The sequence below is a fragment of the Engraulis encrasicolus genome, chromosome 13, assembly GCF_034702125.1.
Source record: "Engraulis encrasicolus isolate BLACKSEA-1 chromosome 13, IST_EnEncr_1.0, whole genome shotgun sequence".
Classification (NCBI taxonomy): domain Eukaryota; kingdom Metazoa; phylum Chordata; class Actinopteri; order Clupeiformes; family Engraulidae; genus Engraulis; species Engraulis encrasicolus.
The window spans coordinates 39556630-39581180 of NC_085869.1; the positions used below are offsets into that span (position 1 = coordinate 39556630).

General features: G+C 44.0%; 1 long non-coding RNA gene across 2 annotated transcripts; it reads left to right on the forward strand.

Moving 5' to 3' along the window:
* Positions 1–17001: 17001 nt before the first annotated feature.
* LOC134461758 (uncharacterized) lies at positions 17002–21157 on the forward strand. 2 transcript variants are annotated; one of them, XR_010037394.1, is made up of 7 exons: positions 17002–17284; positions 18937–19006; positions 19203–19307; positions 19757–19835; positions 19940–20049; positions 20304–20408; positions 21007–21157. It is a non-coding gene; the product is annotated as an uncharacterized LOC134461758 (long non-coding RNA). The 2 variants fall into 2 exon arrangements; XR_010037395.1 differs by lacking the exon at positions 17002–17284 and adding an exon at positions 17739–18173.
* The last annotated feature ends 3394 nt before the right edge of the window (positions 21158–24551 follow it).

Genomic DNA, 24551 nt, shown 5'->3' on the forward strand with positions numbered 1-24551 from the left:
CTGCCTCAGCCCACTGTGTGTACAGTACGTACATGTCTCTGATTTACCACAGACTGTAATGGGCTTGTTCCCGCCGAGCAATAAACACTTTAAATAACACTTTAAATATATAAATATCTGTCACTGCGAGAATGTGAAGGATTCCTGATACGTTTGTTTGATCAGTTTGTGCGCGCCGGTCCTCTGGCTTGTGAGATGCTGGCCAGACGGCACCGAGACACAAGCTTGGGAACTGTGCCCGGACACTGAGACATGCAGCTGAGGGAGAGAGAGAGAGAGAGAGAGAGAGAGAGAGAAAGGTGGAAGAGAGAGGGAGAGGAAAGGGATGGAGAGAGGGGGGTGGGTTGGGGGTGGAGAGAGACAGGGAGAGAGAGAGAGAGAGAGAGAGAGAGAGAGAGAGAGAGAGGGGAAAGGGATGGAGAGAGAGAGACAGAGAGAGAGAGAAAGACAAGGAGAGAGAGAGAGAGAGAGAGAGAGAGAGAGGGGAAAGGGATGGAGAGAGAGAGACAGAGAGAGAGAGAAAGACAAGGAGAGAGAGAGAAAGAGAGAGAGAGATGAAAGGGATGGAGAGAGAGAGACTGAGAGAGAGAGAAAGACAAGCAGAGAGAGAGAAAGACAAGCAGAGAGACAGAGAGAGAGAGAGAAAGACAAGGAGAGAGAGAAAGAGAGAGAGAGATGAAAGGGATGGAGAGAGAGAGACTGAGAGAGAGAGAAAGACAAGCAGAGAGAGAGAGAGGGGGAGAGGAAAGGGATGGAGACAAGACAGACTATTATTAAGGCCCCACAGGGGAGACGTGATTCAAGAGAGTGGAGCGGACAAAAGGTGAGGTGTGAATGAATGTGTGTGAGAGCGTGGACAAGCAGAGAAAAGGAAGAGAGAAATATATAGGGAGAGCAGAGAGAGAGAGAGAGCGAGACGAGAGACGCAGCGAACAACGAAAAGGTGCATAGAGAGGTGGAGGCAGCCACAGAGCTCGGACGGTATAGTTAAGACCTGGAGAGAGCTAAATAATGGGCCTCGCTGAGAGCAGTGTTGCCAGATGTGTCTGATCAAATCCAGCCCAAAAGGTTCTCAAAAACCGCCAAAATGCGCTCAATTTAAACAAATTGCATTGATTTTTTATGGGCCTAAAACTACAGGGGGAAAAAAAACGCCAAATTGCCCGTTTTTACCCACAGACGGTCATCCAGCCCAATTGGGCAGGTAACTGACAAATTTGGCAACACTGGCTGAGAGAGGCATATACACTACAGTATGAGGCAGAGAGTGTGAGAGCAGGAAAGAGGGGTAGAGAAGAACATGGAGAGGTGTAGAGAGTACAGGACCAATTGATGATAGAGAGGAGAAAAAAAAGCAAAAGGGGCACAGAGACAGCGAAAGAGAATAAGATAGATATGCACGTAGATAGATGGATTGATGGAGTGAGAGGAACATGAGATGGAGAGGTGGAGAAAAGCAAGAGAGGCAGAGAGAGAATGAAAGAAAGAGTGTCTGACAGATATTTAAGTGCAGAGAGGAGGAGAGAGTGAAGGAACAAGTGATGGAGAAGTAGAGAAAGCAAGAAAGGCAGATAGAGTGAATGAAAGAGTATTTGAGATATATTAGATATACTGTACATGTGAACGGGGAAGTCGACAGGGGGGTCTTTGTACCAGGCCCACCCGAAGCTGTCAGCGGCCCTGTGTAGAGATGTGGATGGACAGAGAGAGGGGGGACATCCATCTGCTGAGTCGCCTATAGAGCTTGCATGCTCCTTGTTGATGTCGCCTAGCTCACAGCATTGCTACTCAACGCAACAGCAATCTGCTCTGGATTCCAGAATTTTCCATACCTGCACAACACAACAGTATAACACACACACACACACACACACACACACACACACACACACACACACACACACACACACACACACACACACACACACACACACACACACACACACACACACACACACACACACACACACTCACACAATACACAAACACACAGAGACACACACATACACACACACGAGCATTAGTGCATGATTGAGAACAGAAAAGTCTGCCACAGGAATCCCCGTCGGTCTCGCTTTTCACTTCCAGCTGCTACGGCAAGAATGCGGGATGTCCAAGGGTTTATTCACACACACACGCACACACACACACTCTCTCTCTCTCTCTTTCTGACCATTTACATCTCTACATGTAGTACGTATATCTAATGTATCTCATACTCTTTCATTTGTCTTTCTTTCCTTCTCCCTCCCTTTCTCCCTCTCCCTCTCTCTCTCTCTCTCTCTCTCTCTCTCTCTCTCTCTCTCTCTCTCTCTCACACACACACACACACACACCTCTGCATCAGCAAGACAGAGGAGCCAGAGGATTGAGCATAGACATGGCCGGTATAGATATTACCGTATGCTAATATAAAGAAGTCTGGTGTAATGTACAGGGTATGGCTGTAAAAATGACATGTCATGCTGTAAAAGCAATTATGGTTTTGCTGTATATGGAATTGCTTTTGGTAACCCCAGCCAAGGAGGCTGACAAGGGAGGGCAAAGGGGTCAGCTGCCCCGGGCCCCAGACCCACGGTGACTGGTGGCCCATATAATTGGATCTTCATTACAGTGAATGTATTGGGTGGGGGGGCCCTTTCAGAGAACTTTGTCCTTGGCCCAGGCAACGCTGTCAGCGGCCATGACCCCAGCTGCCATTCTTATTTCCTTTTTACAGTAGTAGGGGTCTTACACACTAGGGCGGTAAAGCATCGCGGAACGGCCGCGATTTTTACAGACGTCAGTGAAAATACATTGAAACATATCTGTCCTTACACACCAACCGCTAGTCGAGCGTCAGAGGCGCGGAAGCATTTGGAAAATAGAACTGTTGCGTATTTTTCACGCCGGCGACTGGCGGTGTCTCATTCAAATGAATGGCAAAGTAGCATGCTAGCTTTGGCTGTGAGGGGGTTTTGAACAGGACTGGCCGCGCACGCCGACGCTGTCAGTGTGCAAGGCAGAGAAAAACACAGCGGCCGAAACTAAGCAGAAAGACTGCGTTCGTCCCGCGACCGTTCCGTTCTGCTTTGGTATGTTTTGCCCCGTATAGTGCTCAAGAGGATGGTTGGGGCATTGGTTGGCAGAGCTGGGCAGGAAATGTGAGTAGGTGAGGGGGCTCGCTGAAGCCAACAGGGGAGGCCAAAGGGGTCAGTTGTCCCGGGCCCAGGGAGAAAGGGGGCCCAGGACTGGCTTCTCATTGCATTGTATGTATTAGGAGGGGAGGGGGGGGTGCATTCAGATGACTTTGTCCTGGGCCCAGCCAAAGCTGTCAGCGGCCCTGGGCCCACTGGTTGGCAACTCAGTGTATAGCCTGGCACAGGAGAGACATGAGACAGCAGTGTCAGGGCAGCAGGAAGCGTGTGTGGATGGATGGATGCCCTCGTCTCTATGTCCAACTCCATATTTAGCGAAAAAAGGGGAGAATTAAATGAAATGTGAAGCGGAATAAGATGTGAAATGAGCATAAGAATGAAATGAGCTTAAAGTAACGTCCCTGTGCACAACCACTGACCAGGTGCTGGTGATGTGCAGTAAGAGTAATCCAAGTAAATGAAGGATGAATCACCGCACACTGGTATCGTTGCTGGTAGTTTATTTGGTGAACAAGAACAATGAACAATGAAATGAGCTTAATTGCTTTGCTGTGTGTATACCGTATAAGTGGCTTATGTAGGCCATATGACTTCAACTTACATATTTACGTAAGAAAGAAAGAAAGAAAGACAGACAGAAGGATAGAAAGAAAGAAAAAAAGACACAGAGAGGGATGGACAGAAAGAGAGGAAAAAAAGAAAGAGACAGCAAAAAAAATATATGGGAAATAAAGTGGAACCATAAGTATAGCGAAGCCTCTATTTGAGGCGGGGGAAAGGCTTAGAGCAGAAAGAGAGACGAAGGGAGAGAAGGATGAGAGGATCGAAGAAGAGAGAGAGAGAGAGAGAGAGAGAGAGAGAGAGAGAGAGAGAGAGAGAGACGCCTTAGAACAGGGAGAGAAAATAAAAGGGATGAGGGGATGGACAAGAGAGAGAGGGAGAGAGAGAGAGAGAGAGAGAGAGAGAGAGAGAGAGAGAGAGATGGGGAGGAAAGGAAGCAGCCTAATCCAGTGCACATGTTGTGTGTGTTGAGGGTCTGGTGGCCTCATTCAAACAACTCACTCAACTCCCTCAGATGCTTCCTATAGGAGTGGCCCGGCAGAGTAAAAATAGCACCATCCATATGGAGGAAAGGACTGACTCTTTCTCTCTCTCTCCCTCCCTCTCTCTCTCTCTCTCTCTCTCTCTCTCTCTCTGCTATACATCCCTCTGTCTTATAAACAAACACACAAACACATTTGAAATAGGAGCATCTAAAGCTGGGTGCATAATGCATATGCAGCTCAGAACCGTGTGTGTGTGTGAGCATGTGTGTGTGTACACACGGGTGGTGCACATGTCAGCTCAATGTTAAATTCAAAGGCAACAATTCTGCCTACACCCTCTCTTTAGAAAAGAACCCTGCCCCCCCCCCCCCCCCCCCAGTATGGGTTTTTTATTTCTTACGTAACAGAGAGAGAGAGAGAGAGAGAGAGAGAGAGAGAGAGAGAGAGAGAGAGAGAGAGAGAGAGAGAGAAAACATCAGAGAGAGAAAAAGAAGAAGTCCTGCACTTCACAATCTGGTGCATCACGGGAAAGAACTAGAAAAGAACAGATGAAAAAGAACGTCGACAGAAAACAGAAAACGACCTTACACAAGATGCTCCGGTGACTTTCTTCGCAGAAGTAGTTTTGTTCTTCTTACCCAGCCATGAGGTTGAAGCAGGGCCTTAGTTAAAACACTACCCCTGTTATGAATTAGCTGTTACCAGAGTGGCAATGTTCAAGACGTAATGCATTACTAAAAGCCATGTGCACTGTCATAGTGGTGTAGTACTAGTTGCGTTTTTTCATTGACTATTACAACGTCCCAGGTCTGTTAAGGGGCTACGCACACACACACACACTACCACCATCAGCATGGCCATTTGTATTCCCTGTATTTCCCTGGGCATTGGGCAAGCAGTATGATCAGCTGATCCTTAGTTTGGCAAGATTACCTGTGGGGGTGGCGCGCGCGCACACACACACACACACACTCCTCCTCATGCTGTCATGCTTCCTGTCCCTTGTTGTCAGGTCGCTTCCATATGAAGGCAAATTACTTGTTAGACAAAGAAAATATTACTGTACTTGTTGCCTGGTACTCCTCAACTGTAATTGTAAATGAACCATTGTCATCTTGGTCACCTGACCAACAATACGTACTGTATTGTTGCTGAACTTTTCATTTCACGCAGGAATTCAGGAGTCACTCTTCAGATGCTTCACACTGTTTACACCTAGACGGAAATTTTGATAAACACATACTTTTTTCTCTCTGTCACCTGTTTTCCAAACTGTTCACAAACCATCTGTCAATCTGCCTTAATATACGGTTGAGGGCGATCATGCTAACAGACCTGTGGTGCAGTATAGAAGGAGAAAGTAATCCATTTAACTGTCTGTTTACATGCAATCCCGAATCTGGAGTTTTCAAAAAAATCCACACTTTTGCCAGAGTTCTTAGAAAGAATCATTTTCAGTGTTTTTTTGTTTGTTTGTTTGTTTGTTTGTTTGTTTTGTTGTGAATTCTGTTCTTCTGTATACGAAATGTTCCTTTAACCTGAAAGTTCAAAGCGAGACACAAGAGGAGTGTGCTGACAGCACTACAACGATACCGTGAAATTCTGTTGCCTCTCCCGCTTTCTGTCGTCTCGAGAACAAACACAGGCGGCCGACAGAAGCATTCAGCATGAGAGACGTTCACTCACAACAGAGCTTAGAGGCGTCGTTGCATCACCGTTGCACTGACCCGGAAACGCTCTTTTCAATTGTACAAATTGACAAGCACCCAGAACATAGCCTGTAGTTTAAACTGTCGTGCCTCCACATTTCTTTTTTTTTTAAAAAGACACTTTAGAAGTGTGTGTGTATGTGTGTGCATCTCAGAAAGAGAGAGAGAGAGAGAGAGAGAGAGAGAGAGAGAGAGAGAGAGAGAGAGAGAGAGAGAGCGAAAGCAATAATTATAGCCTAGCTTCACACTCGCCCCCATGCATTCATAACTTTTAATGTGTGACAGCAGGCTGCCTATGTGTAGAATAGGAAATGAATGTTGTGCCAAAGCAGAGCAGCTTGCAGGCTTGATCCGAGAGCAGTGAATAGAGAGGTGCACTTGCCTTTTGCAATTTATTCTCACCTCTTATAAAAGCCACATGTCATCTATATAATAGCGCCATCCACTTCCTTTTGCCTGCAAAATTACAGCTGGTGTCCGTCACCAGTGTTGCCAGATGCCCAATTGGGCTACTTAGGATGAGTGTCTGCGGGTAAAAATGGGAAAATTTGGCAGTTTGTTTTGGGGTTTTTTTTTCAACCGTTTTGGGCCCATAGAGGTCAATGTAATTTGTTGAATTTGGGCGGGATTTGATCAGACACATCTGGCAACAGTCCTTCACACGCCATGAATGCAATTACAAAGAACAATTCCACACATTTTCTCGTAGAGGTCTTGACATGTAGCGCTTTGTGTGGAAAAGGGTCTTCCTTCCTTCCTTTATAAAAATAAAGACACAGTTTAGAACAAAAGCTGTGTGTTATGTGCAGAGGGTTTTTTTTTTGTTTGTTTTTTTTAAATCAATGATCAGGAAATGGGAGCTTGCGTAAATTCTACCAGGGAGACTCGAATTTCTCGGCTGTCAAACTTACTAGGCTAACCATTCAATCTCCCTTTTGACAGATCATACATGCGTCATCATTGCCCAGGATCGCCAACCAATCACAACGCGAGATTGGGGATTTCCTCGTTACGCATCACTCAGGCATCGTTCCCTCTCAGCCAATGGATCGCATTCACGTTTGTTTAAAAATCAGTCACTCATTCTGATCTCTGCTTTCCAGTTAAGCCGACTTTGAAGTGGCTGTCCGGCGTTTTCGTTATCAAACATTCTGTTTATTTTCTACCTGGTTATCCTCACCTTACCGCTGCTGGGATGGAATTTCCAACCGCTCAAACGCGTGGCACGCAATCGGTGCTTTCTTATAGCCTAATATTTTCCTCGCAAGGCTTCAATCAATTTGCTTGGCACGCCGCTCCCTGATTTCCCGACGCTCGTGGATTTGCTTTTGAACTAGCCTGCCTGTGGATGGATTTCCCCGAACTGGTGTAATTCGTGAGTAACCTGGCGGCTTTCCCTTCACTTATCCTGCGGACCAAAGGAACGTTTATCTCAGCGAATGACTATTTTTGCGAGGGAGTTGTCCAGGCAAGTCGCCTCTCATGCCTCATACTCGGCTTGTCGCACTGTCTCGGATATCAGTCTCGTCTGGCGCTGGTTTACTGATGGCCTACGTTTCGTTTGCTGTCATTTGGGGGAATTCCATGAACTGATTGGAGTGACTTTTGGATCATTCGCTGGGGAAGGGCGGAATTGAAGTAACTGGGCCCGCGGTGCTCTCTCGTTGCGCCTCGCTCACCTAGCCCGGCATATCTGCTCAGCACAATGGTTTTTAAGGAGGCGTTATGGGTACTGCGAGTCACCATTTACTTGGTCGTCGTCGGCCTCTCTGCTGCGGATGGACTGGTGATTCGCTTGCCAACATTATAGAGCATTTCATGAACCGATTGGTGTGGCTTTTTTTTGGAACGTCACTGGGGGTAGGCCTTCAGATTTAAATGGGCTAATTATATCTCGAAGCGCCTCGCCCGCACGCATAACCCGACGTTAACCTTCTGTGTTTCGTGCTGCCTGTCACGACACCGGACGGAGGACATTGCAGAGCCATGTACTCGTAATCGTCAAACGTATTGTTACAAACGTACTTCCTATGTTCCGGAGCGATGTTGCAAGGACCTCAGCCTACGGGCCGTAGCACCGCCTACAGTTTTTCATTCATGTGGATTCCGGTCGTGCGTTCATCAGTTTGCACCCGCCTATTTTCAATGTTCCGCTCAGTAGCCTATGCCCACAACACAAGCTATTTTACGTTTTCGTTGCATGGACTGGCCCATGTGGCGCAGGAGCGGCGGTCTCGTTGACTTTTAAGAGTTATGGCTTCGGTTCGTAGGCCTAGACTGCTGGCTCGCACATTAAGCTATGCGCGCTTGCCAATCATCACCTCATGTCATCGCACTGCCTGCAGTTTGTATTGATAGAAGTGTACCTTGCTTCCTCACTCCCGCTTCAAGTCATTCAGGGCTGGATTTAGTTAAAGGGACACTGTGATTTTTAGTTGTTTATTTCCAGAATTCATGCTGCAAATTCACTAATGTTACTTTTTTCATGAATACTTGCCCCCACCATCAAATTCTAAGTATTTCTTATGACTGGAAAATTGCACTTTTATTACATGAAAGGGGGGATCTTCTCCATGGTCCGCCATTTTTGAATTTCCCAAAATAGCATTTTTTTTTAGCTAAAAAAACAAACAAAAAAAAAACAAACAAAAAAAAGACTTGGACCGTACTAGAAAATATTGTTTATTACATGGTAAACTTTCATGTAAGACCAAATTTGGCAATAGGCAGCTCAGTTTCAATGAGCAGCAAAGTTGCAGTACCTTTTTTGACCATTTCCTGCACAGTGTACCTTTTAAAGATCACGTGGGGCTTTCGGCCCGCGCCCGGTCGCCGAGCATCAAGGGACATAGTAGCCTGTCGCAATGCCTTGTCTATTTCGAGTTATTTTGATCACAATGGGCTACATGTACACCGTCCAAATATAAGTAAATAAATGAGTGATATCCGTGGAAATGTAAATCGATGATGACAGTTAATAATCATAATTAAATTATACATGAAACTCAGCCCATGGAGTCCTGTCAGGGTTCTGATCACACCCCATTGATAGCCGTCCATGGGCTAACCCTCTCACTCTGTACACCACTCGTGCCCTTAGGCTTCATTGAAATCGGCAGGTCTCTCGGACTGCGATGTGTCGGATTGTGTTTGTTTTCTCATATCTGGTGATGGTGGTCTCTGCTGCTTTCCCGTACACTTTCACATACACGTGCATCTGCCGCTCCACGTAGGGCATACGCTACGTAATGCACTGGGCATCGGCCCCAACGTCGGACTGGGCATCGGCCCCAACGTCGGACTGGGCATTGGCCCCGACGATGGACTGGGCTCTGGCCCCGACGAAGGACTGGGCTCTGGCCCTGACGATGGACTGGGCTTTGGCCCCGACGATGGACTGGGCTCTGGCCCCGACGATGGACTGGGCATTGGCCCTGACGATGGACTAGGCTCTGGCCCCGACGAAGGACTGGGCTCTGGCCCCGATGACGGACTGGGCATCGGCCCCGACATTGGACTGGGCATCGGCCCCAACGACGGACTGGGCATCGGCCCCAACGTCACCCTGGGCCGTCGACTCCGCATCACCCTGGGCCGTCGACTCCACATCACCCTGGGCCGGCGACTCCGCATCACCCTGGGCCGGCGACTCCGCATCACCCTGGGCCGGCGACTCCGCATCACCCTGGGCCGGCGACTCAACATCACCCTGGGCCGGCGCCTCAGGGCTCGTGCTTCAACGGCACACCTCAGCATTGCCCCGGGCTGTCGCACCTCAACACCACGGCTCAACACCACGGCTCAACATCACAACTCGGCATCACAATGGGCCATCGCCTCAGCATCGCACTGGGCTGTCGCCCCAACTTTAGCGCCAGTCACCTGCTTGTATCGGTATCCTCATCCGTCCTGCATGACAAACTTATCACAGCTACCCACTGGTAGCGAGTAGGAGTTATGTCTATTTTGATATGCCATTTTTGTTCCGGTGCCATTATTCAGTGATGTTTCAGCTTTCTGCTCTGTCTCGATAACCGGCTCTCCAACTCTCCTCAGTCGTAAGCTCGCACTTTCTGCATTCTCCTGATTAAGGTGCCCCCCTTTTTTATTGCTAGTCTAATCATGCAGTTACCGCAAGTTGTCTCTCTCAACCAACCAGGGCATCCGCCCCACTGCCTGTGTCAATGCCTGCTTTGCACAAGCATTCACCGCGCCACACCGCGTAGGTGTTTATCATAATTGACATGGGGTTATTATTTCCTTGGTCGAGATGTTTTCTTGGTGTTTTATTCATTGTTTGTTTCAGCTACAAGCTCTGCTCTCTCCCTCTCTTAGGTCATGATTACCAGTTGTCTGCCGATTCTCCTCTGTTTTAACCTGACCTTCCTGCTTATCCTGGCCGAGGTGCTTGTCTTTAATGTTAGCTACTCATGCTTTGTCTCAAGCTGTCTCTCTCATCACTCTGGGCAGACGCCCGCATAGTGCGGGCTTTCAAGGCAATGGGCTGCTGGTTGTCCGACGCATGTGCGTGTTGCATTCGGCTCATTCCTCGCTTTGTCATGTTGCTCAGTGTGCTGTTTCTGTTCTGTTAACTCTGTTTCCTCCTTCTCATTCCTTGCCCAAGAGGTATACAGCACGCTCGTTCAGAATCGGCGTGGCCACCATGGCCACTAAGCGGGGTCTGTCCCCTACTGCGATCAAGGCGCTGGGTCGTTGGTCGTCTGGCGCATGCGCTTCCTGCATTTGCCTCACTCCTCATCACGTAATTGAAGCATGCTATATCTGGTCTGTAACTTTATGTTTTCTATTCTCATTTCTGGTGACGGTGGTATTTTGCTGCGTCGGCGGCATTCACTCTATCTCTTGGGGGGCTATCGCTCCGGTCACCCGGTCATGTCTGTATTCTATCCTTCTCTCATCTATCAGATTGATTTTATAGTGGTCCGTAAGCCTGTTATCTCCATATTTTGTAACATCGAACCAGCCTGACTAGTTGCAGTGGTTGTTAATCCGTGATGTCAAGTATCATACCATATTACATTATATTATAGCCTACGTTCATTCATTCATCCATTCATTCATTTTGTAGCATGACCAGGTGAACTGACAAAAATATTATTTAATCAATGAACCGACTACGCCACCAGAGGGCGCTAAAGTCCCTCTGGAAATTGAATTACACACTAGTGCGTCAAAGCACACAGGTTCGTAAGGAACGACAGAGACAGGATTACAGGGAACAATTACTTTCTCTTTTTAATACGTCAGGGGGGTATAAAATACAATGTTATTTAGGACCACAAAATAAACAAAAAGTACATTGGCGCGGCACAGGCAACCACACAATAATGAGTTGGCTTAGGTTTCCCCTACTGAGTAGCTTCAGTACAAGTTAACACGATGTAACACACAATTAGCACAGCAAGCACATCTAGTTGAATATAAGCATGCATGGAAGTAAATCATTAACACAGCACACAAAGTTACACTCGGCATAAGGCCTGAGCACTGCACGTGAGAAACTACTGTAGGGTGGTCCTACTGACCAGTTACAGGTGTGTGGTGTACCCGACACGGCCAACACACAATACACCAATACAATAAGAAACAAAACAGAAATCAAACGTAAATTAATCAAACAAAAGAAAGAGCTAGGACCCACACATCACATTCACACACACTCCACTGAGTATCAGCGCGCAACCACGCGCGTCACCAAACACTCTCGCCACACGAGAGTTCCAAGCGCGCACCGCGCATCACTTAACATACTCTCCACACGCACGCTCTCGTCCACAATAATTGTCGGCAGAACAAAAACAGCAGCGCGTCAAGGGCCTTCGGCCCTACATATGTTGATCCCAGGCTACCTGCAGACAGAAGGCATCAGGGGAAAGTATGACTAGGCAGCCTACATATTTAATAATTTGAAGGCAAATGGTGGAGAGTGTAACATACCCGATGGGCGAGGCACATCGCCTACGCCGACAGCAGCAAGGGCAACAGCAGTAAAACGGACAGGCTAGGTACAGCAGTTGCCTGGAACAAGATGAGGGCATGCAGCGAGTGAGAGGAATGTTTACGATTAAAATATAAATCAGTCGTAGGGACAACGGGGGCATAGCCTACCGGGAGAAGTTGAGAGAATGCCCACGCCAGCACTTCAGCAGAAACTCAAGCGGTTACGCTCTTGGTCAGAAGACGCACCGCAGGACCAAACAACCCCACGAGGGCTTCCACATCCCCGGGGAATACATATGCCTACGGGTGCGGGCTCTCCCAGTGACAACAGAACCCAGAGCCAAATGATGATCGACCAGCCGCCGCCCAAATGAAGCAGGTGTAGCGCTTTTAAAAGAAACTAAAATCTTAGCAATTGGTGCTCCTCACTCACATGACACACCGCGCCACAGCCAATTGCCGCTGTGGCTTAAAGGCACACGCACCAATATGCTACAATCTACTCATTCATCACCATGTTCTACTCTCTCCCTTAGGTCACGATTCCGGCTCCCTACCTACTGTCATAATCTAAGTTTTCAGCGCTCTCCTGACCAAGCTGCATCTATCAATCAAATCATAACGCTCTACTGCCTCTCTGCTCTCAGAGCGTCTGCGCCATCGCCCGTTAACATAGCATCATCATCATCATCATCATAGTCATCATCACAGGGCTCCAGCCTCTTCCGGGCCGCCACCCATAGCTTAAGCCTCCACTTCTCCTGACCAAGGTCACGGTTCTGGCTCTCCACCTACTCCCGTCACAATCTAAGTTCACAGCGCTCTCCTGCCCAAGGTGCATCTCTCAAGCATAACCTACCGCCGTGCTGTCTCTGTTCTCAGTGCATCCGCGCCGTGTCTTCTTGCATAGCCAAAGATACCGACATTATCATCATCACCATCATCACAGGCTTCATGCCTCGGCTAGACTGCCGCCCATATCTTAAGCCTTAGAACATCCCTATCATTTATAATCTCATTTAATCTATCATCATTCGTCTTCCAACCTATCACCTATCACCCATCATCATTGTCATCATTGTCATCATTGTCATCATCGTCATCATCATCATCATCATCATCATCATTCATCATCAATCAATCATCTAACTAACTTTTCATGTCTTTCAGATGGTGTCTCCTTGTAAGCTGTAGGTGAGTTCACTTCTAATCTCTATTTTTGGGGCAGGCTACGCCCGCCTCCATCTCCGCTGGAGGATATGCCGTCCTACCCTGGAGTTCAACGCGAAGACGGGAACCTTCGCCAAACAGATTCATGCATTTTATATCAAGTGTAAATTGTTCGCCAAACGGATTCATGCATTTTTGTATCATGTCTATTGTTCAATAAATGTTAATAACGTTCATTTGCCTCTCGAGTCTTCATGGTAGAAATGGGAGCTTGCGTAAATTCTACCAGGGAGACTCGAATTTCTCGGCTGTCAAACTTACTAGGCTAACCAAATCTCCCTTTTGACAGATCATACATGCGTCATCATTGCCCAGGATCGTCAACCAATCACAACACGAGATTGGGGATTTCCCCGTTACGCATCACTCAGGCATCGTTCCCTCTCAGCCAATGGATCGCATTCACGTTTGTTTAAAAATCAGTCACTCATTCTGATCTCTGCTTTCCAGTTAAGCCGACTTTGAAGCCACCACCACCCCTCCGTCCACCGTCACCAGTGGTTCCCGTCTGTTAGGGGGCAGGCTACGCCCGCCTCCATCTCCGCTGGAGGATATGCCGTCCTACCCTGGAGTTCAACGCGAAGACGGGAACCTTCGCCAAACAGATTCATGCATTTTATATCAAGTGTAAATTGTTCACCAAACGGATTCATGCATTTTTGTATCATGTCTATTGTTCAATAAATGTTAATAACGTTCATTTGCCTCTCGAGTCTTCTTGGTAGAAATTGTATTTACACCCTTTACACATAAGAGAATAATTTGGTAAATTGACATTACATTTCTTCTCTTTTTTCCCAAAATAGCTTCATTCACACACCATTTTGACCGGGAGATGCATTCCTTGTGGTTTTACCTTTCATGCTGGCTACCACATGCGTATTTACCATTAACACTGGAAGTGACATTGGGATCGATCATGATGAAGCAATGCTGCTTTTGCTAGGCAGTGGGCATGCGCACTTTGCCAGTTTGATGCATTCTGATGAAGGTCTGACTGACCGAAACGTCAGCTTTCACATTATAACCTTGACCATAATTGTAGCGGCGTTGTGCTTCTGATATACTTTTCAAGTGATTTTCATTGATAGGCAGCTGCAAACAAAGATTCAAGGTGTGCAGGCCACCTATATTCATTAGACGAAGCTGATCACGTCCTTCTACACATGCCATAGTTTTAAAAGAGTGAAGTATGCTGTAAATGGTGCGTATAAAGAATGCAAGAACACTGCACTTATGCGATGGAGGTCATTAGTAATGAATAAGATAATACTTGTAAATGAACAGGCACAAAATTGTTAATAGACAACTTACAGACAATACTATGCATACTGCATAAAGTAGTCTATAGAGCAGACATAATTCAAGCTGCAGATTCACTGAAGTGTTTCTGAGCTTTGAGATAAATATTTCAGTACCTTATTTTTACCACTGCACTCCTCTGTTTTGACTGGAGCACAGAATCAGAGTTGTCTCAGATACAGAAAAACCCCACAAATGAGCTAAGAGATGTGACCTGCCGGCAATAGGCCAACTCATACAGAGAGAGAGAGAGAGAGAGAGAGAGAGAGAGAGAGAGAGAGAGAGAGAGAGAGAGAGAAAGCATGCGCGAGAGAAAACAATGAAATTAATCTAAATCAATTTGCTCCCCATATAATGTGACAAGCAAAAGGGTTTTCATTGTGTTTTCCTTGGACTCCCACAGCCATGCTCGCAGCTGCGTGTTTACAAGAGCAGAGTTTGAGTCCATACCAGCGCCTGTCAGGGTATAATTTGATGCCTCTAATAATATTTCCATACAACACAAATAGCCATGGAACAGGATATTTGCAGACTAATTACTAATTAAACAGATGTAAGGCAAAATTATGTGCAATGGTTCAATTACATAGGCCCACATTGGCAAAAATCCCAAACCGAGAACTTGCAGGGTCTAAATGACCTGTTCAGAAATCTACACCAAAAACAAAGGTGGTAATGTGATTTTATCAGGAATAATATGTTATATTTATGAAAACAATATGCTTAAAAAAGCTTGCTGATGTCATTCATTCTGGAGTTTCATGATTCACCTGATTTGGACCTCGGACCTGAAGTCTTAATTGTCAATAGTCAAGTCAACTGCAAATCGGTTGTATCGTTAATTTCTTTACATGCACTGGTCATTACGTTTATTACTTTCCCATGCAGACATAGACATACTTAAGGTTTGGACATAGGCAATTAGACACAGACAGTACTCACTGTACAATACATTACACCTAGAGTACCTATACAATACCTTACAGACATATAAAGTGCAGTGCAGTGTAATAGTGTTCTGATACATGAGAGTTCTATATGGTATGCTGAAATGACACTCTGTCCTAACGTTGCTTCTTACTTTTTTTTGTTGATGTTGCATTCCAGTGAGCTGTAATATAATATTGATATGTAAATTGATATTATATTTGGGAGAAACATTACAGATGTTATGTTGATACTGAGCTGAGTGTTTCAACAGGTGGTTTATATACTACTTACAAGAAGTCATGAACTCTACTGTATGCGTACTGTATAGTGAGATATTAACACAACAAAAAGGTTTACTACATACCACTTTTTTTTAAAAACTACCACTTGGCATTATTTAAGAGGCTCTGCTTGAACAGGTTAATGCATGGTCTATTAATGTTTTTTGTGCAGCCAGTCTCTAAGAAAATACAAAAAGACCCTATCAGCATTGGCCTCACAGTACAGTATATCACGTAAGTGAGTACACCCCGCACAATTTTTGCAGATTTGTGAGTATATCTTTTCATAGGAGAGCATTAAAGAAATGTCACTTTGACACAATGATTAGTGAACTTTTCACAACATATATAACCGCTTAAATTTCTTGTTCACGCAGAAAAAATCTTAATGCAGCCATTACACTGCATGAAAAGAGGAATTTGTGGATGAGTTTTGCACCTTAAATTGCCTCATACCTCAAGCCACAGCATTTGCGGCTCCCCCATGCCCCCCTCCCATCCCCTTCTTAGAAGAGCCTTTAATATGTAAATGCCAGTGATCAGGTCGGGAGCTGCCCCAGTCAATTTCAAGTGGGGTGGGGTGGGGTGAGGTCAGGTGGGTGGGAGGGAGTGGGGGGTCGGCAGGCCTGTTTCTAGGATTTTGGGGTCCCTAGGCAACAGGATTGTTGGGGGCCCTAGGGCATTTTTTGGCCTTTTACTAAAATGTGTGTGTGTGTGTGTCTGTGTGTGTGTATGTTTTTTCACGCTGCCCAGTGGTGTTTTTCAGAATCACTAACCATTAAACCAGGGGTAGGGAACCTATGTCTCGAGGGCCCTTGAGGCCGTTTTATCCGGCCCCTGATATCATTATAATGTTTTGCAACTTCACATGAAATAGGCCTATGACATATTTTGCAGGCCTAAAGGAATCTTAGAAATTACATTTCCAATGCAATTAAGTTATATTCAGGGGACCTAGAAAAGGTGGGGACTGTTTTAAAGGTGTCTACCTTTAAAGATGTCTATATGTCTATATAGGCCTAAAGGTGTCTATATAGGCCTAAATTTTATGGGGAAATCCTGATTTGTGTTCATAGTACGGCCCCCGGAGGATTTTATGACCATGGTAGGAATTTGAAGTGGCCCCTCGAATGAAAAAGGTTCCCCACCCCTGCATTAAACCTTTCTACTAGCCACAGCTTTGCTGTCAGTACATTTTATTATGATACTATAAGCTCAGAAATTAAGTTGATCAAATAATTCGATCGGTGCTAGGCCTATAAACATTTAAATGAACCTACAGAATAGGCTATCAAAATAGAATCATCTGAATGATCTTTCTTGGACATACATTTTGAAGTGACCCTTCGAATTAAAAAGGTTCCTCAGCTGCTTTTGAGGAAAAACATCAATGTGCTTAGCCACTCTGGTTTTTAAATGGTATTCTGAACTAAAGCAAGGATTGTTCAAGTTAGTTGAAAATAGACCGTCTCTGGTTAAATTAGTTCTACACCAAGCCTTTAGGTGGCAGTAAAACTAATTGGCACAATGCGAATTCCACACACAAGCCACAAAGAAGCCATCAGCCGCGGTCAACAACACCTTCCTGATTGAACAGAACCACGCGCTGTCTGTGTGGTTTACAAGTTTCTTGGCGATATGGGGGAAAAGTTCCTCACATACCAACGGAAAATGGGCTTCATATACATGTAAGTACATTTTACTCAACTGTGGTTTAAAGTTTCAGTACTCAAGAGCGATTGAATAGCTCCTCTGAACACAGATCCGCCATTGCTAAGTTATGGCACAGCCGCTTTACATAGCTGGTAGCTCAATTCCCCTCAATGTGACTACACTAGTTGCTGCTGTACGCTAGTAAATTCTGATGACTTGCGAGCATTGTAATGACAAAATGCTGTGGTGAAACAGTGAATATGTTAAGTATACTTGTTGATGGTAAATTGTTTGACATTGCTCGTTCTCGGTTGCCTTTCCCCTGCCTAAAGATAGACAAAGCATCAAGAGCATCAAGAGAGCATCAAGAGCTTTTTTATTGTCATTGACAAATAAATTTGACAACGAAATTGCGTTTTAGAATACACTGTACATGTACCCCAGGGCCGCTGCTCATACGAGCGCCACCACTAACACACAAAGGCTACCGTTAGCATGCTATTGCGTTAGCTCATCAACTAGATGCTGGGCACTGCTCATTTTTCACGTCTGCCCGGCATTTCGCTGATGAACTAACGCTTAGACGCCTTGCCAATGTATTTTACAGCGGCAAAAATGCATCTAGGCGACGTTGGAAAGACTGGTGTGCCGTCTGGGTATGTTGGTTTTCAGTGCTGGGCAGTAGCGAAGCGACTAGTTTAATTACATTCTCTAGTAGCTTGGTCGTAGCGTCACTACTATGTATCGAGTAGCTAACATCCCTGTAGTTAAGCTATTTTTCCTCAAGTAGCGACGTTGTCTACAAAAGCTACAATTTGTCCCCCATCGATTTTACTCAATGATTTTTGTTTTACTTTCTCTATCCTGAAACCTAGGCAGTCACACAGGGGTTCCAAGACCCACCTGCGTAAAATCAAGTCAAAGGTGGGATATCATTTAGTTCCATGCTACTTTGAAACGGTGGTAGATGGACACTCCCAACTGAGATCGCTCCCGGACGTGCAGTCCCAGGTGTTTCTATCACTCCCGGACGTGTAGTCCCACCCGATTATATTTCACGTATTATCATACACTGCCACATACAAGCAATTTAGGGTTAGGGTTAGGTTTAGGGTCAAGGTTAGGGTTAGGGTTAGAAACAAAAAACTAACATCAAAAAGATAACTAGCTCCGTTATATGGCGGTGGGACCGATAGTCTGGCTAGTGGGAGCGAGATGAAATGGGAGCGTCCTGAGTTGGGAGCGTCAATCAGGGAATCCCTTGAAACACCTTGCCCTTTCACCAAACCGACCGATTCTTCCTTGTTGCGTTCTATATTATGAAAGCTAACCGTGAGTAGTTCTGGCGGCAGCTCTCAGTAACGCGAGCCCAATGTATCAGCGCGAGCTCAATGTCGACCAGAGTGGTCAAGTTGAGCACGCCACCCCGAAATCAATGTGAAATACCCTGCCATTTGCAACAGTAGGCAACCTGTCCTTAAAAAGTATGGGTCCTCAAAACAGCACTTGTTGCACAAATAAGTGTAGATGGCCTCTTCAAGAAATTGAAATTATGTATGGTCACTTTTTCTTATTGTTTCACGTGGAGGTCTACTGACCTTGTCTAAATAATGTAGGCTAGTTTATGTCCATGTATTATATTAGGACCCAAGGTTAATGGGTTATTCTATTTACCATGTTTTCACAGGCTGCTGTCTCATAATATGGCGAAGACGAGTCACCTGAAGGCCTAACTCGCCATAGAAGACTGAAAGAATGTAAGATTAACTTCTTTGTGACCAATATGACTTGCTCATTGATACATTTGCTATGTCAATATGAGGTGCATGGCAAAGTATTTAATTTATTTGTCTCGCTTCTAGGAGCTGTAGAAACAACAGGGTGTTCTTTTTCAGGGTATTCTTTTTTATAGAACTGGACAGGTCATTTATTCGTTCCCCTTGTTTTTTGAAGTGTCCTGCAGGATGCTGTGTCCTGCAATCCTGTGTGCTGTGCTACAGACGCGTGTGGAGGTCAACCCAAAATGGGCACAGTCTCACCACAGAAGAGTGAAAGAGGGTAAGCTTAACCTATAGCCTACGTCAGTGGTGGGGAACCTTTCTCATTCGAAGGGCCGCTTCAAATTCATCCGAGGGGCCGTAAAAGTCCTCCAAGGGCCGTACTATGAACACAAACCAGGATTTTCCCTTTCACTTTAGGCCTATATTGAAGGCAGCCACATTTAAACAAACACCACCTTCTTCAGGTTCCCTGAATATAACTTAATTGTATTGCAAATGTATTTTCTAAGATTCCTTTACAAAATATGTCATATTTCATGTGAAGCTGAATAGCATTAAAATTATATCGGGGGGCCAGATAAAACTGCCTCAAGGGTCGCAAACGGCCCTAGAGACATAGGTTCCCCACCCCTGGCCTACATTGTCAATATGACTTGTGCTACTTTATAGATAAGTAATCAATGCTGTGCATTGCTATGTTTTGATTTATTTTCTTACATCCTACAGATCCTGGCAGGGAGACGGTAGTGTCCTGCAGAATGGTGATGGGCCAATCTTACAAGAGACCACAGAAAACTGATATAGTGTAAGATTATCCCTGTTGGGCTCAATAGGTCTTGCTTATTGACATATTTGCTATGTCAATATGAGGTGCATGGCAAAGTATTTATTTATTTGTCTCGCTTCTAGGAACTATAGAAACAACAGTGCCTGCTGCAGTATAACGAGGACACCCTGAGCAGAGAGCTCCAATAGAACCAGGTCCAGTGTCTTGGCAGGGTGAAATGGCACTGATATGGGTATGTACTAATGTCAGTTAAAATGAATGAATGAATTAATTCTCATATCTGAATAATGTGAACACTGGATTTACCACACACACACACACACACACACACACACACACACACACACACACACACACACACACCCTAGGCCTAGATGATTTGGACCCAAGGTTACTCCACAGCTCTGGCACATCAATTTTCATTTGTTTAATAACTGGCCAGGTAATTTATTCATTCCCCTTGTTTTTTTTGGGGGTTTTTTGTAGTGTCCTGCAGGATGCTGTGTCCTGCAATCCTGTGTGCTGTGCTACAGACGCGTGTGGAGGTCAACCCAAAATGGGCACAGTCTCACCACAGAAGAGTGAAAGAGGGTAAGCTTAACCTATAGCCTACGTCAGTGGTGGGGAACCTTTCTCATTCGAAGGGCCAATTCAAATTCATCCGAGGGGCCGTAAAAGTTCTCCAAGGGCCGTACTATGAACACAAACCAGGATTTCCCCCTTCACTTTAGACCTATATTGAAGGCAGCCACATTTAAACAAACACCACCTTCTTCAGCTTCCCTGAATATAACTTAATTGTATTGCAAATGTATTTTCTAAGGTTCCTTTACAAAATATGTCATATTTTATGTGAAGCTGAATAACATTAAAATTATATCGGGGACCAGATAAAACGGCCTCAAGGGTCGCAAACGGCCCTCAAGACATAGGTTCCCCACCCCTGGCCTACATTGGCAATATGACTTGTGCTACTTTATAGATAAGTTCTCAATGCTGTGCATTGCTATGTTTTGATTTATTTTCTTACATCCTACATATCCTGGCAGGGAGACATAGTGCATGAGACCATAGAAGACTGAAATAGGAGATTATCCCTGTTGGGCTCAATATGACTTGCTTATTGATATATTTGCTATGTCAATATGAGGTGCATGGTGAAGTATTAATTTATTTGTTGTTTCTACAGCTCCCAGAAGTGAGACTGAGTGCCTGTTGCAGTATGACGAGGACGCAGTGACCAGAGACCTTCAGTAGACCCTGCTGGCATGATTGGCGGCTGAAGAACATGAAATCAACAGCAATGTTTATAATGTTGTACATACCTGTATAGTCTGTATTAAAAGGCAGTACCGGTAACACTTTATAATAAGTACCCCTTTTTAGGCATTACTTAAGGGTTAGTTAAGCCTTATTTTACCATTAGTTAACCCTTAGTGAATCATGAGTTAATCATTATGTAAGCATTATTTCTCATTTCCTAACTATTATCTACTACCGTTAGTAAATGGTTAGTGTGTGCTGATGTAACGGTTCGCTAAGCAAAGTTAAACCTTAGTTAAGCCTTATTTTTAACATTAATTAACCCTTAGTGAATCATGAGTAAGTCGTTATGTAGGTGTTATTTCATCATAAGCAATGCTTATCAAGTCATTTGTTAATGTTTTGGAAAGCATGGAAAGGTTTTCACTTTAAAAGTTCCCCAGATATGCGCAAGTAGTGAGTTGTAACTTCTTGTTAATGCATGAGCAATGCCTAACAAATCATTTGTTAACGTTTTGTAAAGCATGGAAAGGTTTTCACTTTAGATCAGTTCCCCAGATATACTTAAGTAATGAGTTGTAACTCCTTGATAATGCATAAGCAATGCTTAACAAGTCATTTGTTAACGTTTTGGAAAGCATGGAAAGGTTTTCACTTTAAAAGTTCCCCAGATATGCGCAAGTAGTGAGTTGTTACTTCTTGTTAATGCATAAGCAATGCCTAACAAATCATTTGTTAACGTTTTGTAAAGCATGGAAAGATTTTCACTTTAGATCAGTTCCCCAGATATACTTAAGTAATGAGTTGTAACTCCTTGATAATGCATAAGCAATGCTTAACAAGTCATTTGTTAACGTTTTGGAAAGCATGGAAAGGTTTTCACTTCAAAAGTTCCCCAGATATGCGCAAGTAGTGAGTTGTAACTTCTTGATAATGCATAAGAAATGCCTAACAAATCATTTGTTAACGTTTTGTAAAGCATGGAAAGGTTTTCACTTTAGATCAGTTCTCCAGATATACTTAAGTAATGAGTTGTAACTCCTTGATAATGCGTAAGCAATGCTTAACAAGTCATTTGTTAACGTTTTGGAAAGCATGGAAAGGTTTTCACTTTAGATCAGTTCCCCAGATATACTTAAGTAATGAGTTGTAACTCCTTGATAATGCGTAAGCAATGCTTAACAAGTCATTTGTTAACGTTTTGGAAAGCATGGAAAGGTTTTCAATTTAAAAGTTCCCCAGATATACGCAAGTAGTGAGTTGTAACTTCTTGTTAATGCATAAGCAATGCCTAACAAATCATTTGTTAACGTTTTGTAAACCATGGAAAGGTTTTCACTTTAGATCAGTTCCCCAGATATACTTAAGTAATGAGTTGTAACTCCTTGATAATGCATAAGCAATGCTTATCGAGTCATTTGTTAATGTTTTGGAAAGCATGGAAAGGTTTTCACTTCAGAGAAGTTCCCCAGATATAGGCCTACTTAAGTAGGCCTAATGGGTTTTAAATCCTTGATAAAAGCATAAGCAATGCTTATGAAGTCATTTGTTAATGTTTTGGATAGCATGGAAAGATTTTCACTGAAAAAGTTCCCCAGATATGCGTTAGTAATGCGTTGAAACTTCTCGATAATGCATAAGCAATGCTTATCAAGTCATTTGTTAACGTTTTGTAAACCATGGAAAGGTTTTCACTTTATATCAGTTCCCCAGATATACTTAAGTAATGAGTTGTAACTCCTTGATAATGCATAAGCAACGTTTAGCAAGTCATTTGTTAATGTTTTGGAAAGCATGGAAAGATTTTCACTTAAAAAGTTATGAGTTATGGTTATACATCCTTGATAGTGCATAAGCAATGCTTATCAAGTCATTTGTTAATGTTTTGGAAAGTATGGAAAGGTTTTCACTTAAAAAGTTCCCCAGATATGCGTTACTAATGCGTTGAAACTTCTTGGTAATGCATAAGCAATGCTTATCAAGTCATTCGTTAATGTGTTGTAAAGCCATAACAGGTTTTCACTTTAGATCAGTTCCCCAGATATACTTAAGTAATGGTTCGTAATTCCTTGATAATGCATAAGCAACGCTTAACAAGTCATTTGTTAATGTCCAGAAGCATCCATGAGGGGCAGTCACATGAGCCTCAACTTAGGCCTAGGCCTACTTTTTGCCATGCTACCAGTCATCACACACTAACCATTACAAAAGGGTTAAATAAGACTTCACTGATGCTAAAGCAAGAGTTTACAAACCGTTACCATACATGCCTAATAGTACTTGTTAATGGTTAGGTGGTAGGAGACAACAAAGAGATAATGTTTTTTTTCATAAATAAAGGTGGGTTATCAGACATTTTAATGATGGTTTACTAATGCTTATCAGAAAGTTAAATCACCATAGACGAATGATTAATTAACAGTACTTAATAATTTCACAGAAATACATAATGACTGACTCGTGATTCACTAAGGGTTAACTAATGCTTAATTTTGTTTAGCGAGTAGTTACATCAGCACACACTAACCATTTACTAACGGTATTAGTTAATGGTTAAGAAATGAGAAATAACACATACATAACGACTTACTCGTGATTCACTAAGGGTTAATTAATGTTAAAAATAAGGCTTAACTAAGGTTTAACTTTGCTTAGGGAACCGTTACATCAGCACACACTAACCATTTACTAACGGTAGTAGATAATAGTTAGGAAATGAGAAATAATGCTTACATAATGATTAACTCATGATTCACTAAGGGTTAACTAATGGTAAAATAAGGCTTAACTAACCCTTAAGTAATGCCTAAAAAGGGGTACTTATTATAAAGTGTTACCGCAGTACCTGTAGTATTTTTCCTCTTACCTTCATATTTACCACATATTTACTATGAATTGACAACTTGAACTTTTACTAAAATCCATTTTTGTATGTGCCCTGACTAAAACTATCCTTAAACCTAACCTGTCAGAGATGTAACAACAACCTGCTCTTAGCAATGTGGCAGCAGTCTACTTGGATGCAGCGGGGAACATAGAACCCTTTTTTGAAAAAGCATTGTATGTTTATGAGTTTTATGAGTTTTATAATCTCGCTGTTCTTGGCAAAAGTAAAGCAGCAGAAACATTACTTCACTGACAGGTTAGGTTTAGGGGTGGTTTTGGTTAGGGCACAGCAAAACATATTTGCGTTTAGTAACAGAAATGCGCTGTGACAAAACAAAATCGCCGACACGGCGGGAAAACTGTGCAAACCTCGTCACTAGTCAAAAGTGCATGAAAGCGCTTTACCGTTGCGTTGAGGAGCACGCTTTGAATTCAAAATGCGTCGCACCATGCACTAGCGTGCGATACGTACGCTAAAGCATGATGACAGCCTGCCCAAACTTAACCTGTCGGTAATGAAATGTTTCCTAGTTGTACATTTGTGACCTGAGTGCTGTGTACATCACTGCATATAGAGTATATTGT